The sequence below is a fragment of the Pezoporus flaviventris genome, unplaced genomic scaffold (genome assembly GCF_033815535.1).
Source record: "Pezoporus flaviventris isolate CSIRO_AGI_PZ_B2104156 unplaced genomic scaffold, CSIRO_AGI_Pfla_v1 ptg000002l, whole genome shotgun sequence".
In the NCBI taxonomy this organism is placed as follows: domain Eukaryota; kingdom Metazoa; phylum Chordata; class Aves; order Psittaciformes; family Psittacidae; genus Pezoporus; species Pezoporus flaviventris.
The window spans coordinates 66,716,400-66,733,159 of NW_026892550.1; positions in this window are offsets into that span (position 1 = coordinate 66,716,400).

Below are 16,760 nucleotides of genomic sequence, written 5' to 3' on the forward strand. Positions count from 1 at the left end.
GTAGTGATAGGACAAGGGGTAACGGGTTAAAACTTAAAGAGGGGAAGTTTAGATTGGATATAAGAAGGAAATTCTTTCCTGTTAGGGTGGTGAGGCACTGGAATGGGTTGCCCAGGGAGGTGGTGAATGCTCCATCCCTGGCAGTGTTCAAGACTAGGTTGGATGAGGCCTTGGGTGATATGATTTAGCGCAAGGTGTCCCTGCCCATGGCAGGGGTGTTGGAACTAGATGATCTTAAGGTCCTTTCCAACCCTAACTATTCTATGATTCTATGATCATACCAGGCTCCCAACGAAGCAGTTACAAACTGTTCTCATATTCTACACTCCTTCCATCCATCCTGTGCTGCACATCCTGACCTAGCTTCTCATCTCCCAGCCAGCATCCTGTGGAAGGGGTGGCAAACACTTTTATTATAGCTACTTGAAAGCCATCTGTGTCCTTCAGGCTGCATGCTGAGGCCAGAGGAGCAGCAGTATTCATCACATAGGTAGTGTTGTGTCTTCATAACCCTATTTCTGCTGCTAGTGGCCTTGTCCAAGAACAGCAGACAGTAACTCCTGAGTGCAGCTTTGCAACTCATAGTCTTCACGAATTGCAATACAGAGTTTACAGACCATGGTGACCTCTCTGTTATTGTGAGGTTACACTTAGAATTGGCTTTTCCAGAAAGGGGAAGTCTGTCACCGACAGAATATTTTAATACTTCAGAAGTCTTTCTGGGTTTCATATATATAGCATGAGTTCCAAAAATACACACTAAAGTCTGTGTATATATATACACACAGATGTAGCTACACCTGATCCAGAACATTTTGCTATTTGATGATTCATTAACATGAACCCAATCATAAGCGTATTTTACGCTCAATTATATCTATTTATATCTAATTTTAAAAATTTAAAACCAGATTTTCTCAACAGTTATAGCATCTAACATGTTTCTTCCCCTGACTCATACATAAGAAAACCACTCACATCATCCATAAAAAAAAAAAGTATTTTGTAATCAGAATATTTTCAGCTAATTGCTAAATACAGAATCTTTTATTCAGACTCAATATGTCTCAATAAATGAGCATGAGGGAGGCTTTGGTTTTGTAGGAGCCAGGTTCATGTTCTGCCGTGCACAGATCTGTGAACAGAAAGTGATTTACTCAAGTAAGGGACTTTACAGCCTTTGAGTAACACAGTGAGAGTGCTATGGAAAACTATTCTGTCAAAATTTTGTTTGGAGAAAACCCTGAAACTTCAGTTCATGTAATTCAAATAAGAAGATTGTTAATTACTGCACGCAAGTCTTTAACTTCTGACATTTTTCAATACCCTACTCACATACTCTACAAAACCAAATTAGTTTCTAGTCTACATCATTCTGAAACTATATATTTTTTTGGGGGGGGGGGGCGGGGAGGGGGAGAGGAGGGGAGGGGGTGGCTTTTGTGTTTTGCTTTTCTTAATTTTTTTTTCTGTACGTAACTGATAATTATTTGTACAAAAGTCACAGACTGTAACCCCAGCACAGGGGAGGTTGTTGTGTGCTGCTATTCAACCAAAAAGGACAAGCAGGCTCAAGCAAAATCCACATTAGCCCAAAGATCATAGCTGGAACATCTGGCAGGTTTCTTCCTCAAGCAATCAAAACCCTACTCCAAACAGTTCACGTTTCAGGGGGGATGTGCTTGATGATCCACCAGCTACTTGTTGCAAGGAAAGAGGCCATAAATATGAAAAGCAACCTACCTAAGAAAGGCAACCAGTATTTTCTTTCTAAACAATTAAATTTGAAAAAAAAAAAAAAACATTAATGACTCAAAAATGACTCAATAATCTCAAAATTACCACTACAATTGGACTCTGTTACCTTCTGTGGAGGCTTATTCTGCAAACAGCTGCCATCCCCACTGGGGTGGGAGGAAAGATCTCCAGAGGAGCAGCAAGACAACAGCTGTCCATTGACTACCCTGCAACACAGTGCTCTGCTTCTACTGATAGGAAAATCCTTTCTAACTGGAGTAACACACCAAGATTTTGTGTTCTGCAACAGATGCCATAGCAATGAAGCTAAAGCTGAGGAGACTGAGGACAGAAGAAATTCTTTCTGAACAACACAAAACAATGCATTTTTTCATTTTCCTCTCTGTTCTTGAAGCAATCTTTACATCACATCTGGTTTAACTTGCAGCTTGTCTTTCCCTGCCCTCCTTTATAAAATATTCAAACTCAGAAAGACTGTTAAATAAAGTATTTCTAAGAGCTTGCCTAGCATGAACCTCAGAAATTCATGGGAAATGACAACACCCTATTACTAATTTCCTTAATTCTGCCCTAAATCTAGTGCATGAAATTCCTAGACTTAAATTGTTGGGTTTTTTTCAGTTACTAAGAGAACACAGAAATGACCGCACCTCTCAGCAGCATACACAGTCATTCTACCATATCCTTACCCACCCTTCACTACTACCAGAGAGGAGATTTTTTGAGTCTACTCCAGAGGATCTTTGCCTTCAGTAATGAAACTAGTTAATTAGCAGGTCTGTCACTGGGCAGTGTAATGTGGATGAACATAGCTCAGTACTCTCCTGTTTTAAATTATACATTCAGGAGACTACATTTAGTTGCATTTGATGTTTTTCTTCTGTCTTGCATTCTTGTTTCAACTCAGAATTATAACCGACCATCTGTACATATTTCCTAAATGCTTTAATGAGGATGGGTAGCTAGTGAAGTACCAAGAGGCTGCAGAAACTCTTCCTGGCTCATTTCTATCACTCACACTTGCAAAGGTCTCTCTTAGAACAAGTATACTACACTGTTCCACAACCTTCCCTACACTCATTTATGGTAAGAGATGATTCTTCCATCTGAAGGAAAATTCAGGATAAGAGAAGATACCCAGCTGCCTTACTAGTGATTTGGAGTGGGTCTGCTATTTTGTTTTTTTGGGGGGGTGTTGGTTGGGGTTATTTTACTATTTTGAGACAATTTAAAATGAATCAACCCAAGGAAGAATTCTTTCCTTGAAAGTGATTTGAAGAAAATCTCCAAACACTAAAGCATAAATTCAGTGGTCAACTTTGACAATTTAAGACAATATAATTTGTTTTGTTACTCATTCAAATTATTCCTTAGGGTACAATTTATCAGAGTTATATTTTTTCAAAGCAAAATCAGTATTATCACTGAAGCCCAGCAATATATTGTATATTCTGTGGTAAGCCCTTCAAAGCTGCAGAAGTGATTAGGTTAAGACTGTAGGAGGAGACAGTCCTTCCTGGAACACATTTTACATTTAATCTGAAGAAATCCAAAAAAACTGTTGATGTATTTAAACAAACCACTGTGCTGAGCACCAAAATGAGTATTTAATCCAAACCATTAACTATTCTTTTACTTTTAAAGCTGTTTTTAACTTTGATAATCTTCTGTATCTTCTTTAACTCCTGTCATTCCCCTAGGTCCCTCTAGTTACACATTTGAGATTTAGCAAATTCTAAACCCCTTAGCAAATGGCTTCCATGGCATTAGTGGATTAGGCATACTAATATTTCTCTATTGGTTTACTTCTATACTAACAGAAAGAAAACTGTTCTGTGCTCTTTAAAGAAGTTACTCTATGTTGTTGCAGTTAGTATGCCAACCTACACACTGATAAGCTTCTGCCAGCTCCAAAGTATTAACAGTCTGTTGGTTAGTTATTTTTTATTGGCATTTCAAATGGCTATAACAGAGCTATTATGTGCCAAACACAATGCAGCACAGTTGCTGTTTGAAACTGTTCTGTAGGTGTAGCTCTCCTGTGTAAGCCACGCAATATATTTATCTTTACAGAAATCATTCTTCATCAAACGATGAACGTTGGTCCTTACTTGAGAAGTGCTGTATCACTAAGGAAAACTATGGTCTTATAGGGCTGGATATTAGGAGGAAGGAAAGAAGAGCTGACTATTAGTACTTGGAATGAATATGTTATTGGGTAGAGGTTTATTCCCAAGCATGAACTAATTATTTTCAGACTTCATCAATAAAATTAGAATCAACTTCCACTAAAAAACAGGCATAATATTCAGCAAACATCTTCAGTAATAGCCCTATTAATTTATGAGTGAAGATGCAGCTTATAACAGCATCCCATGCCTGTGAAGAGACATCATTCTCACAAACTGCTCATATGTGGCTTCCAATGTTTATACAGACATTTTATACAAATAATTGTATGGTTTCATCTAATTATCATGATTCCCCTGACACTAAGTTTTAAAGGTCAAGTAGGGTGTTTCTAAGCAGTTCGGGTTTTGAAGAAGACAAAGGAAAAATTACAATTTAGGGAAGGAGCAGGGATGCATGATCTTCTTTTGAACTCATCCATGTGGAATTTAGTGATTAGAACCAAGTTAATATACTGAAGAATAAATTAAACTCAAGTTTATTTGCAAGTAGTTCATAGGATGTGCATCTCCACCTTAAAATAATTTTTTAACAGTTTACATTTTTGCAGACATCTTTACGTTAAAGGAGATGTATAGTATAAATAGAACGCAAAGCAAAAGCATAGCTACTTTGTTAATCTCTAGCTTGCCTCCATGCTAGCATTAAATTACTTGTTCCTCAAAATTCTTACTCATCCCTATTCTTTTCCAACATAGACTTCTACCTAAGATAGAAGAGTGCATTATTTAAGAACTGGAGGATCAAGGACATTTTTCACAAGCTTACTAGCAATTTCTAGAATAGGAACAGTTATAAGTGGAAAAATATATTTTTTTCAAGTGTTCCCAGTATAGCACCTGTACTCCAAAACACATGGTTCATATAGATAATTGCTTGCTTTCATGTCCTTGCCAGGAAGTACTGGAAATTTGGCTTTGACATGATAGAAAAGAACAGCTTTGTTGATATTAGCAATTTTTCTATTTAGTCTTGTCAGGCAACATTCTTAACCTGCTGAAAATAAAAAAAAAAAAAAGAGCCTTATCAAAACTCACTGACTGAATTACAAGTGAGGTAAGAGTACATTGCAAGACTTTCTTCTACAACCTTTTAAAGTAATTAACACTGCAGTGCTGCTACTCAGTGCCAATCATCTTTCACTTACTTTTGACTGAGGTCTTAGTCAAAACTGCCTTCTGGTTGACGTTAGGCAGGGAAAGTTAGGGATTGATTCTCCTTCTTCCAAACATGGTACCCTCAAGATTACTGACCACAACTACATCTGGGCTCAGCCAAGAGCTAGTAACAATCCCATTTTGTTGATGTCATCTAACTACTTCCATCATTCCTGTATGTTCATCAGCATAAATATGGGTACAGTCACTTAAGTAGGGAGGACAAAAGGTCTGCTTCGCGATCCGACTGCTGATCCAGCAGTGTCTGCATCTCCAAAGAAGTATCCTACTCCTTTGTTTATCAGGGGTTTCAAGCATCTCTCACTTTTCTAAAAGCCTCTGAAGAAGACAAAGTTTAAACTGAACCCAAGGAGGACTTTAAGTGAGTTCCTGAAGCAGCTGAGATTTTACAAACTGGAGTTTTCTCTGGGAGATACACCCCAGCACTTCAGGCCCTGGGGGAAGGGATCAGGAAAGCCCAGAGGTCAGATGAATGCAGTTATAGGGAGAACAATTTTTCTGATATTACTTCTGTGTAGAAATGACTCCCTTACTTCTTCAGGAAAGTCTGAACACTTTAGTACCCATGTTATCTATTACAGATGTTGCAAATAATTTCATTTCTATTTTAAACTAACCTGCTTTGAATTAAAAATACTTTATCCCTCAGTGAGCAATTAGATTTTCACTTGGAAATTATCCAGGTATCAGGGATTAGACAACAAGTGTGCACATCCCACATGCAGCATTTCAGGAGATAAACAAATAATAAGATGTGATTCCACAAAAGTGGTATGTAACAACAGTACTAGAATAAGAAGGACTCTGAAGAGAGAGAAGCATCCTTCCAACAACCAATGATATCCAGGATCTATTTCTCTGTTGTCAGGGAAGAAGACCTTGAAATGTTTTGGTGGTTTGGTTAGTTGGTTTGCTGGGGGGTTTGTTTATTTCTAAAGGATTTTGTATCAGCTTCCTTTAATGAAAAGAATATTGAGTTCATCTAGTTCTACTTAAAGCAGTTTCTGCCCTCACACTGCCCTCTGCAACATGCCCAGTCAAACCTTTGACAAGCAAATGAAAATTGGCTTCAAGCAAATGGATAATACAGAGCTAGTCCTCCAATCTCATGCTACCCAATTATTAGGGTGCATCAAGTGGCAGCTCTGAGCTTGCAACATTACCCACTGCAGAAAAGTCAGGCCACTGCCATCCCATTGATTGACCCCTGAATAAGGCTCAAGAAGCAAGTTAAAAAAATCAATGAAGAAAAATTGAGGATAAAAATATCTTACATAAAATCCTTCCTTGATCTAACTGTCATAATTATTTATGTTTAAGAACACTGCATGGAATTGATTAAAAGTTCAATAACAGAAAATTACTCTTGTCCTTAGGAACACGGACCACTTAAAAATAGTAGGAGAATTTGAAAGTTTAGCAGATGCATTTTGTCATGACAATGCTTCAGTAAACAGGCTGTAACATGAAGAAATTAAAGCCTTTGGTTTTAAGAAGATACCAGTTTTCAAGTAGCAAGATGATTAATTAATAGAACAGACCGAAAGCTACTAAAGCGTTATCCATATTCAGGTTGTATAACAGAGGTGTATAACTACGATTTAGTCAAACATGTTACTTGGATCAACCCACACACAGTTGGCAGCTGTATAGAAATTCAGAATATTAGATTATTAACTGTGGACTTAATTGATGAATTCATGCATTACTGGATTTAAGGTAATATTTTACTAGAGATGATTTAAGTGGCTTCATTGCACACACAGAAAGCAAATTATGTTCAGTTAGTTGTCCCAGCAGTGCAGAAGGTTGCCTCCCAGCTCACTGAGGGACAAGACTCTCTTAACAGTTGTAGCTATAACAGCAGAAATAGATCTACTTACTTATCTCTCAATTACAGACTGTTCCTGTCACCATTAGCGGGTGTTTTTAGAGTTAGTGAAGCTATTGGTATAGCAGGCATTTTAACTATCCAGTTTACATTTCTAGTAATATGTCTTTGTATTCACCTTTAGCCAAAAAGAAAGAGAAGAATAACTTTTGCCTTAGGATACCAGAAACCTTAATTTTCTTCACTTAAAGGATGTTTTCCCAAGTTCCAGCCATGGTTGAGAAGTGATTGTGTACTATGTGTCAACCTCAGACATACATGCAGATCAACAGTAGAGGTTCTATTATTTTTTTTACTCCAGGTTAATGCTCTTCAGAAAAAAAAGTGCACGATGACCCTAACTATTCTATGATTCTATGAGCATGCATCAACTTTAATGGGACTGAATGAGATACCTGCTGACAGAGAACTGTTAACTACTCCAAGTTTCTCTTTTGCATTTTCTTCTGAGTTAGTAAAATTTTTGCTACTATTTCAGTGGTAACTCCTTAATTAATTTTTTTGTTTGTTTTTTAATGTAAGTTATAGCTTTTAAAGGTAAGTAACCTGTTACCTACCTTTTGCAGAGCTTAAATAGGCTCAATTAACACTAATATACTTGTTAGGCTCCCATGAATAAAAAAACAGATACACAATAAAAATTACAGCAGGATATAGAGTTACCACAGATTTTGAGAAAAGGTTAATGACTGCTAACAGAACTCATTTTGATTGCCAGTATGAAAACCAAATGTATATTTTCTTTTTATCTACTGTCTATTCATTTTCCAGATTTGCAAAAAATCAGAATGTTAACGCATGAATCTGTAACTCTTCTGGCTACACAGGTTACCTCAGACTTTTATCAGCATTTATGTTTGCTGCAGTTATATTAAAGACATGAGTTCACTCCTGGCTAACGTCTAAGAATACTCTAAGAATCAGAAAGTTCTACCCTAAAAAAAAACAAAAAAACAACAAACCACCTTTTTTTGACTTTGTTTTTCCTAATTACATTTTCTAGATCAAAACACCTTTTAGGAGTTAATAAGACATTGCTCAAGCATATGAAATATCTTGAGCTCATCCAGAATACTTGATTTGCTTGCTTTAAGGGAAGTCCAGTAAGGTAATTAGAATTTATACTCCTAGTATAAAATTATTTATGCTATTATTTATGCTACGTCCTCTTTCAGAAGACTAGTAGCACTATTAAGCTGTTTCTTTTAAAGCTTACTTTGTTATCTACTAATACATAACTTAAGACTTTTTTTTGGAGACAAACTTGTTGGGAGCAAGCAGTATTTGCACCAATTGTCATGAGTTGATGCTTTTAACAGCTGTAGACAGCTATGGCCTTTAGCATAAACCCCTGCTGGTTTGCAGGTTTGAATGATGCCCTTCATCAATGTTTCTATGCTCTATTTTGTGACAGTAAGAAACTTACTGAGTAGTAAAAAAAGCATCTTTACCTCCCTAATGTGAGCAGCCGGTGACAACTGCAAAATCATTTTGACATCTGGAGAGTTGTTAACATGTTCACATTCTCTTTAGCATCTAGAACGTGCTAATTACAAATTTCATTACTGGGGGGGGGGGGGGGGAAGCAGTAAGCTCAAAGCTTGAATTCTGCTACATCTTCTTCTCACTGCATGATCACATTATATTGATGAATATGAGATAAAGAAAGGTACTGGTTTATGCCCCTTCAGAGTACCACCACATTTAGGAATTAAGAATCTTGCTAAAAATTGCACAAAGCTACTCAAAGTAAAAGAAAAAAGTTAGCAATATTCACATTGCAAACAGCAGGACGGTTCCCCAGTGCCAGAGGTGACATGAATCCTTCATCAACTACGCACTGAAACTGGTTATGCCTCAAGAAAACAAGAGTGGTAAGGAAGGGCACAAGAGACAGGCACATTCTGCCCTTTCACTCACAAAGCCTCTCAGCAGAAGCATAGACCCAATTTTTGAATTTCCCATCTGCTATGACTGTACTGCAGAGGATAAATCCTCTACCTGGAATAGTCTTGCATTTTACTGTGTTCTACCAGAAACTCTTCACATGCAGCATATTTTTCCTCTGGATATTTGCCCATTTGCCCATAGCTGTAACTGAGTGCTACATGACTAAGTCATAAGTTCACAGCCTATGATGTTGCTTTTTACAAACTTGTTGAAGGCCACATTATTATAACAGATGAAACTGGCAACCTTACTGCATGATACAAAAATTTCCTTCAGCAGGAGAGCCGTTGAGATGAAAGCTTCCTTACCAAAAATACTCGTTTCCTATGTATGCATGAGCTGTATATATATATCAAAAAACCTGACTTTTACACACAAAATTTCATATACATAAAAATACATCTCTTTAAGATTAAAACTGTAAAGAAAAAGTTATTGTACAATCAAGCTTTTTTTAATCAAGAAATAGACTTGCATAGAAATATGCTGTTACTCCTGAATCATGATTAAGGAAGGCAAGGTTTAAAGAAAACTGCACAGAATCAGCTGATGCAGCTCAATAAACAGGACTTCAAGAACAGAAGCCCTTCTTTGGGTCTACAAATAAAAGAGCCCACTAAGGAAAGTTCATCTCCAGAAACAGGAGGTTGGAGTTACCGTTTCCGCTACACACCTGAAGAAATGCTTGCATGGGTCTGGCATACATAACCCTCAAACTTCACTCATTGAGAGCACTTTTCTGGAAGAACACTCTCTTTAAGTGACAGCATGTAAATAAACAGCCCTAGCCCTTCACAGGTGGCATTGTAAACCTAACATGATGAAACATAAAACAATAAACAGTACTCTACTACAAACAGTATGCTTCTTTAAAAAGCACCATATTGATAATCAGTTTCACAACAGAAATAATAAGCTATGTCTGCCCTTCAGAGTCAAGGCATTATTTTACATAACAAATAACCATGGGGAAGATGACATCTTACACTTGTTTTGGCTGGGGTGGAGTTAATTTTCTCCACAGTAGCTGGTATAGAGCCGTATTTTGTATTCTGGGAACAGCATTGATAACACAGGGACGTTTTCACTGCTGCTGCATGGTACTCACAGAGAGTCAAGGCCTTTTCTGCTCCTCACCCTACCACACCAATGCAACAAGGAGCTGGGAGCGGACACAGCTGGAACAGCTGACCCCAACTGATCCAAGGGATAATCCACACTACAGAACATCATTGTGTTCATTTCCCCTATGAACTAGGGGAAAGAGGAAGAAAAGAGGGGACATTCTCACTGGTGGAATTTGTACTTCCCAAGCTGGGGATGGCTGAGCACCTGCCTGCCTATGGGGAGTGGTGAAGGAATACCTTGATTGCTGTGCTTATGGGAGCAGCTTTTGTTTTGCCTGTTAAACTGTCTTTAAATTTCATCCCATGAATTTTCACATTTTTATTCTTCCAGTTCTCTCCCCCATTACACCAGGGAGAAGGGAGCAAGTGGCTGTGTAGGGCTCAGTTGCTGGCTGGGGTTAAACTACAACACATTATTAAACTGTAGTCCCCAGATGAGCTTCACTGTTTCCTGCATCTCATCATAGTGGGACTGAACCATATCCTGCAAAGGGAAATCTTCTGTTCCCTTTGGTTTTAAAATCCACCTTTACTACATAACCAGTATATAGAACTGATTGTTATTCCTTCCTATCTGCTAATTGGCACAGATTGTGATGATCTATTTATATCTTCAAAAATACTCCTAAACATGCTGCAAAATACTTGCCGGAGGATTCACAGGCCAAAAGTGATCAGTCCTTTTGGCAGATATTGTATTTTTCTACACAACCAAATTATATTGCTGTTTCTCATTTAAAAAAAATGAAATAAAAGAAAATCACCACAATTCATGAGGAGAAAAAAAACTCCAACAACTAAATAAGAAAATATTTGGTTTAAAATCTAATATATAAGGGAACTCTAACCATTTTGTCTGCATGTGGCAGATGCGCACATTTTACATGATAGCCATTTCTAGAAGACTCATCTTTGATGGGGCGATAGCTCCCATGCTGAAACAACACATTTCAAACTTTCAAAATGGTAAGGCATGATCAGACTGCAGCCCGGCATGGATATCTATAGTTGGCTGTGACTACTCAAACTATGCCCGGAAAGTCACACCCCAGCACCACCAAGTATCTCTAACCCAGTTCCAAGAATATGTGTTTCACTGACCTGTCCTGACAAAACTACACTGAGACTGACTGCATGGAGAGGTCACCCAACCTCCTCCAGCACACAGGTACCCCAACTGTCAGCAGGCAGCCTGTAAGCTACTCCTCCTGTGCTGCTAAAAACCATTTACAGGTTGTCCTCTGCTAAGCATACATGACAAGACTTCATTCCTTTTGCTATGACTTCCCTTTATGACAGTAAGCAGTAAATAGTGTGAGCAGGCACTTGAACACAACCAGCACATCTGGGCAACTGCCCTTTCCTTCTAACCCCCATCCTAGTTACTGTGAGAATGCTGAGGAAACAGGGAGGAAACGTCTTACACATAAGGGATCACTTATCAGTTAACGGCACCATTCATGGCTTAGTGAGGCTATGGCTTATGAAATAGATGCAATACAAAAAAAAAAAAAAAAGCTAAAGTCACCACCATGACTGTTTCATTGTTTTTTCTTTGTTTCTCCTTTCCAAAAACCTACTTGGTGTCTTACTCTATCAGTTTTAATTGGTGCCTGTCAAACTTCTTTACTCAGAGCAATGATAAACACTTGACTTGGATGAGAAACATCAGGTCTGTAAGTTTAATAGCACTAGCATCTACCTAACCGACAATAGTTGAGTCTATTCAGCTATACAGACAGAAAGAGGTCCAGCATCCTACTTTACACTTTCGTTTTCCCCTTTTAGCAGCTGTAAGGTTATAACAGGCATTTTTAGAGCTTGTCAATAAGAGAACGGAGGAAAAATGAGGTCTGTAAACAGGTCAGCAGTTCAAACTTCAAGCTGTCTGCATGTTTTGCTGTAGGTGATAGCCTGCCATTGTTTCTAAATGTAGTCTGGTTCTTAACTCTAAACAGTACATGTAAAAGCTAGTAAATCACAGCTCAAATGAGAATGAAGACAACCACTAAAGACGCTGTGGCAGTTGAACCCAGGACAGATGCAAAAGGCACAGAATGCTGATGCATTTTTATTACCAAAGCTTTAATTAAAAACACACATCTCATACCACAGAGCTGAAGAATTACCTGTTGGCTTTTCATCCTCAGAAAGAGTTTTAGCAGCTTAACTACAAAAACAAACAAACAAACAAAAAAAATGGACATTTGAGTTTCAAGCAGTTTTTGTCCTAACTTGGTAATATAGATGCTAACACAAAATATACTTTCAAAGCTCAAAGGTAATTGATGCTGCTACATTTCATGTTGGTGTTATCGAGACCCTTCTGCACAAATCCTGACAAAAATGAGAGTTATGAAGTGCATATTCTTTATTCTGAAAGCAAGGGGCCTTTGTGAGTGACAAGATGAGGTCTTTGCCCACGATCTGGTTTTGATAGCAGAAATCAAGGAGTCCTTCTCACTTTTTGTTCCACATTCATTAGCACTGTCAGAAATAGTTGTAGGTAAGAAGCCATATTATTCTGCTTCTCCTCCTTTCAGAGGCCAGAGACTCTCAAGATTGACTGACATGATCTATTTTTCAAATTTATTAATTCTCCTGTGTTTTATAAAATGCCATTTTTTTTAAATTTTTTTTAAGCTTTATCATCTCCATTGTACTGTAATCTTATTCATCTCTCCTCTACAACTCAGCACTTTCTGGTGTATTTAGTCTACATAAGAGGAAAAAAAAAATCTCCATATTAGCCTATAGGAAACTTGTTTCTTTATAATTAATTTAAATAGAGTTTCTACCTGGCTGGAATGGAGTTAACTTTCTTCACAGTAGCCCATACAGTGTTATGTTTTGGGCTTGTGTCTGAAAGTGTTGATAACACAACAGTGTCGTGGATATTGCTGAACAGTGCTGACACAGCACCAAGGCTTTCACACCCACCCACCATCAAGAAGCTGGTGAGAAAGAAGCTGGGAGAGAACACAGCCAGCAGAGGTGACCTGAACTGGCCAAAGGGACATTCTTCTCTAACCCATGCTGTGCTCAGAGCAAACTGCCCCCTCCTATTAGTCCCAGTGGGAAGCCAGGTGAAAACAGGAAGAACAAAAGCAACAGAACTCATGGATTAAGACAAGACAGTTTAATAACTGAAGGAAAGGGACAGAAGGGAAAGGCAAACCAGTGATACAGAAGCCATCACTCACCAACTCCCACAAGCATACTGACATCCAGTCGATCTTGGAAACCAAATCCCTCACCTTCTTCCTCCTCTGCCGTAGGGTTGGGTTTGGGTTTTGGTTTGTTGTTTTGGGATGTTTTTTTGTTGTTTTGTGGTTTTTTTTGTTTGGTTGGGGTTTTTTTGTTTAGTTTTTTCCTTCAGTGTTTAGCCATTTGCATTGCTAGTAATAACAACTCATTGACAAAATCAAGACTTCAAAATTGCTTCCACGCAAAACCCAGAAGATAAGAATAATGCAAGTTATTGGTTCTCTAAGGCACAAATTCTACCTTTGTATATAAGCACTTAGTATTTACCATGCTGTGTTTATTAGACTGTACAAACTTTGAGAAGGACAGTACATCACATTTTACCACACTTCTGATTTTTAAAAGATAAGGTATGAAAAAAAACCATTTGATTTAGAAAGAAAAAAAAGTTTCACTATTCTTGGGTGTGTGATCAAATGGCAAAGTTACCCTTTTGTCAGGCTCTTCATAACAAAACCAAGGTCATTTAGCAGGAAAAAAGAAATGGTATTCTAATCTTACCTACACAATCCCAAACACAATTAGAAACTATTTAAAATTGCATTGAGACCAGTGGCAAAACTCATAGCAGTGCAGAAAGGAAAGTTCAAAGCCATCTGCCGATACATAGTTTCATAGATTCTTGGGGATGGTTAAGGAGAAAACTCCCTAGACACTACTGCATGAATCTGTTAAGCTGTAAACCAACTTTATTTTTCCAATTCTATTTTTGAGAACTTCTGTAAGTCCACACAATATATACATTCATTCAATTAATTCAACCAAGCAAACTAATTGTGTCCCTAGTTCATGTTTGTTTTTTTTCTTTATGATCTAGAGCAATCTGCAATAACTTCTCCGAGAAATTATTTGTTCAATTTAACTTAAAAAAATCTCTCCCTCCTTCTCATTTGGGCTTTCTCACATCTGACTGCTGCCAGATGTTACAGGTAGAAGCAGACAGAACACACCATCTGCACTCTTGAATGTCTCAGGCATCTCCTAACAGGCTGCTGGCTTCATCTGAACATTAATGGCTTCATCTGAACATTAATGGCTGATGGCAGCACGGCAGGTGCAGTGGAGGCCCAGTGGGAAATGTGTTGAGAAGCCCAGAACAGGCTTTTACTTGTTGCCAGATGAAAGCTGGGAATTATAAAAAGAAGACTATGTAGTAAACATTGAAAGAGATTGAGAATACTCATTTCAGGACTTTCCAAATCATACTACATGGTGTTATATTTTAAAAAATAAAGTCTTAGCCTATTGTATTTCGTAAAAGTGGGAGATGAGAAACGTAATTATGAAGATATTTATAAACTGAAGTGCATTTTAATAGCTTGCTTGACATGCTGTAAAAAGGTCCAAGAGTATACATTTCAATTGCATCAATTGTTAGATGACACAAGACAAATATATGACTACATACACACTTGTCCAGATTTAGATTTATTCCTTAGTTGGTTTTAAAATACAGACCTATGAGGTTTTATCTAAAGTTGATAAGAATGGCATGAGAAACTCACTTTATTATCAATGTATCAAAGTTATTTTCTGTTCAGTCCCTCTGTAACTAATATTATTTGTTACTTTGTTTTGCCAGAATGTCTCTCTCCCTCCTCCCTCTTCCCCCTGACCCCCCAATTCGCACTGAATTATTTCACCACAGCATATTGGAGAAAGAGTTAAAAGACTTCAGTTACCTTCAGCAATCAAATGTATTCCATTGCTCTCAAGAGAAATACATAGCTCAAGGAGGCTTTGCTCCAAGACTTTGCTAGTGTCAGACATTCAATACACATAGCAAGTCACATCTGAACCTTGCTGACATATCACCAAAGCTTTTTCATGGTACTGTCAGTATACCTGTACCTACTGTGAATGAAATGTCTTTAGAGAATGAATAAATAAATAAAACTAATCCCATTTATTATTCTGCTAAATGCCCAAGTTAATTCACAGTCTCTCTGCTAATGCAGAAAAATACAAACTACATTATTGGATATGTAATGCTTTCATTTCTTGACATTTCTTTACCAGCAACTGAACCAAGACCTACTCATTTCACACAGACAGGACTGCTTGTTTGTTTTTAAAGATCACTGTAAATTAATTTCCTTAGAAGACTGAAGTCACCATATCACTGACCTTACCAATTACCTGGCACAGCTGTCAGAAAGTACACTCACAGCAGAGCCATAATTCTGAAAGTATCTGTGTGCCTACAAATCTTAAAGAATGGGAAAGAAGTAGGTATATATATATATATATATATATTTAAAAAAAGGCTAGATACAAACCTGATGAACAAAGTGGTGTGCCCGGCCATTTCTGCTCATTAAAATGTAATGACAGTTTGTCACTGCCTCTCACCCCCTAAATTGAAGTTCAAGCTCCTCTCAATGCACCAGGTAAATTTTAATTCCTGTTACATGCTTTGTGCTGCTGCCTCTTCAGTTAAAGCTGTCCTGTGAGAGCTCACTGCACAAAATGCCAGTGAAAGAGAGCACCCACCATCCTACCCTGACCTGTGCACCAAACTGGGCCAGGAATCAGCAGCTGCCACCAGATCCCATTACCATAATAGTGGTCCACAGGCACATTGGGATCTGTCTTTGTCAACAGCTACAGACTCACACATTATGACTGTTACCACAAGCAATTTCAGAACAATCACTGAGCTATGTCACTGGTGGAATAATAAAATTACCTGTTTTGCTTTGGTTTGCTGAAGTGAGGGTGAAGATCACACTAAATTTTATCTATTCCACCCTGCCCAACCATCAACCAGGGTGCTATCAAAATGCAGGACTCCTCTCACCTCTGTAAGTCAAGCCCAATAGTTCAAACAGGAAGGGAACAAATCTAGGATTTCATCAGAATAGCTAAAGGATTTGAAGCCTTTGCTTACTTCCCACTAATCCTAATTTAGGATTTAGTTTATTAAGCCTTGATAAATATCTTAAATTACATTCTGTATTCCTTTGCATCTATCAAATGCAAATAAGGACTTTTGCTAAAAAAGGTAGCATTCACCTCCCAGTCACAGAACAGCCTAATTGTTCTCCCCCTGGAACAGAGCAACCTTCTGTCTTTTCTTTTGTTTTGTTATTTTTTTGGGAGGTGATGGTGTTGGGCTTACATTGTTGTTTTTAAAAGTTAAAAACCTGTAATGCTTCCAACTATTTCAAAATATTTAATTCACTATTTTAAAGATTTGGCTGCCAATGTGCCTATCCCCTTCTCAGCATTTAACTGGATATCACACAAATTGAGAGGACAAATTGTTAATTCTTTAAGTTACACAATTAGCTTGACTCATGCCAATAGCTCCATTCGAGTCAATGGAAGTTTTTCTTTGAGGGAAGTTCATGTTTTTCCTTGTTTACTTTTGTTTTAGGCAGATAAGGGTGGAACAAT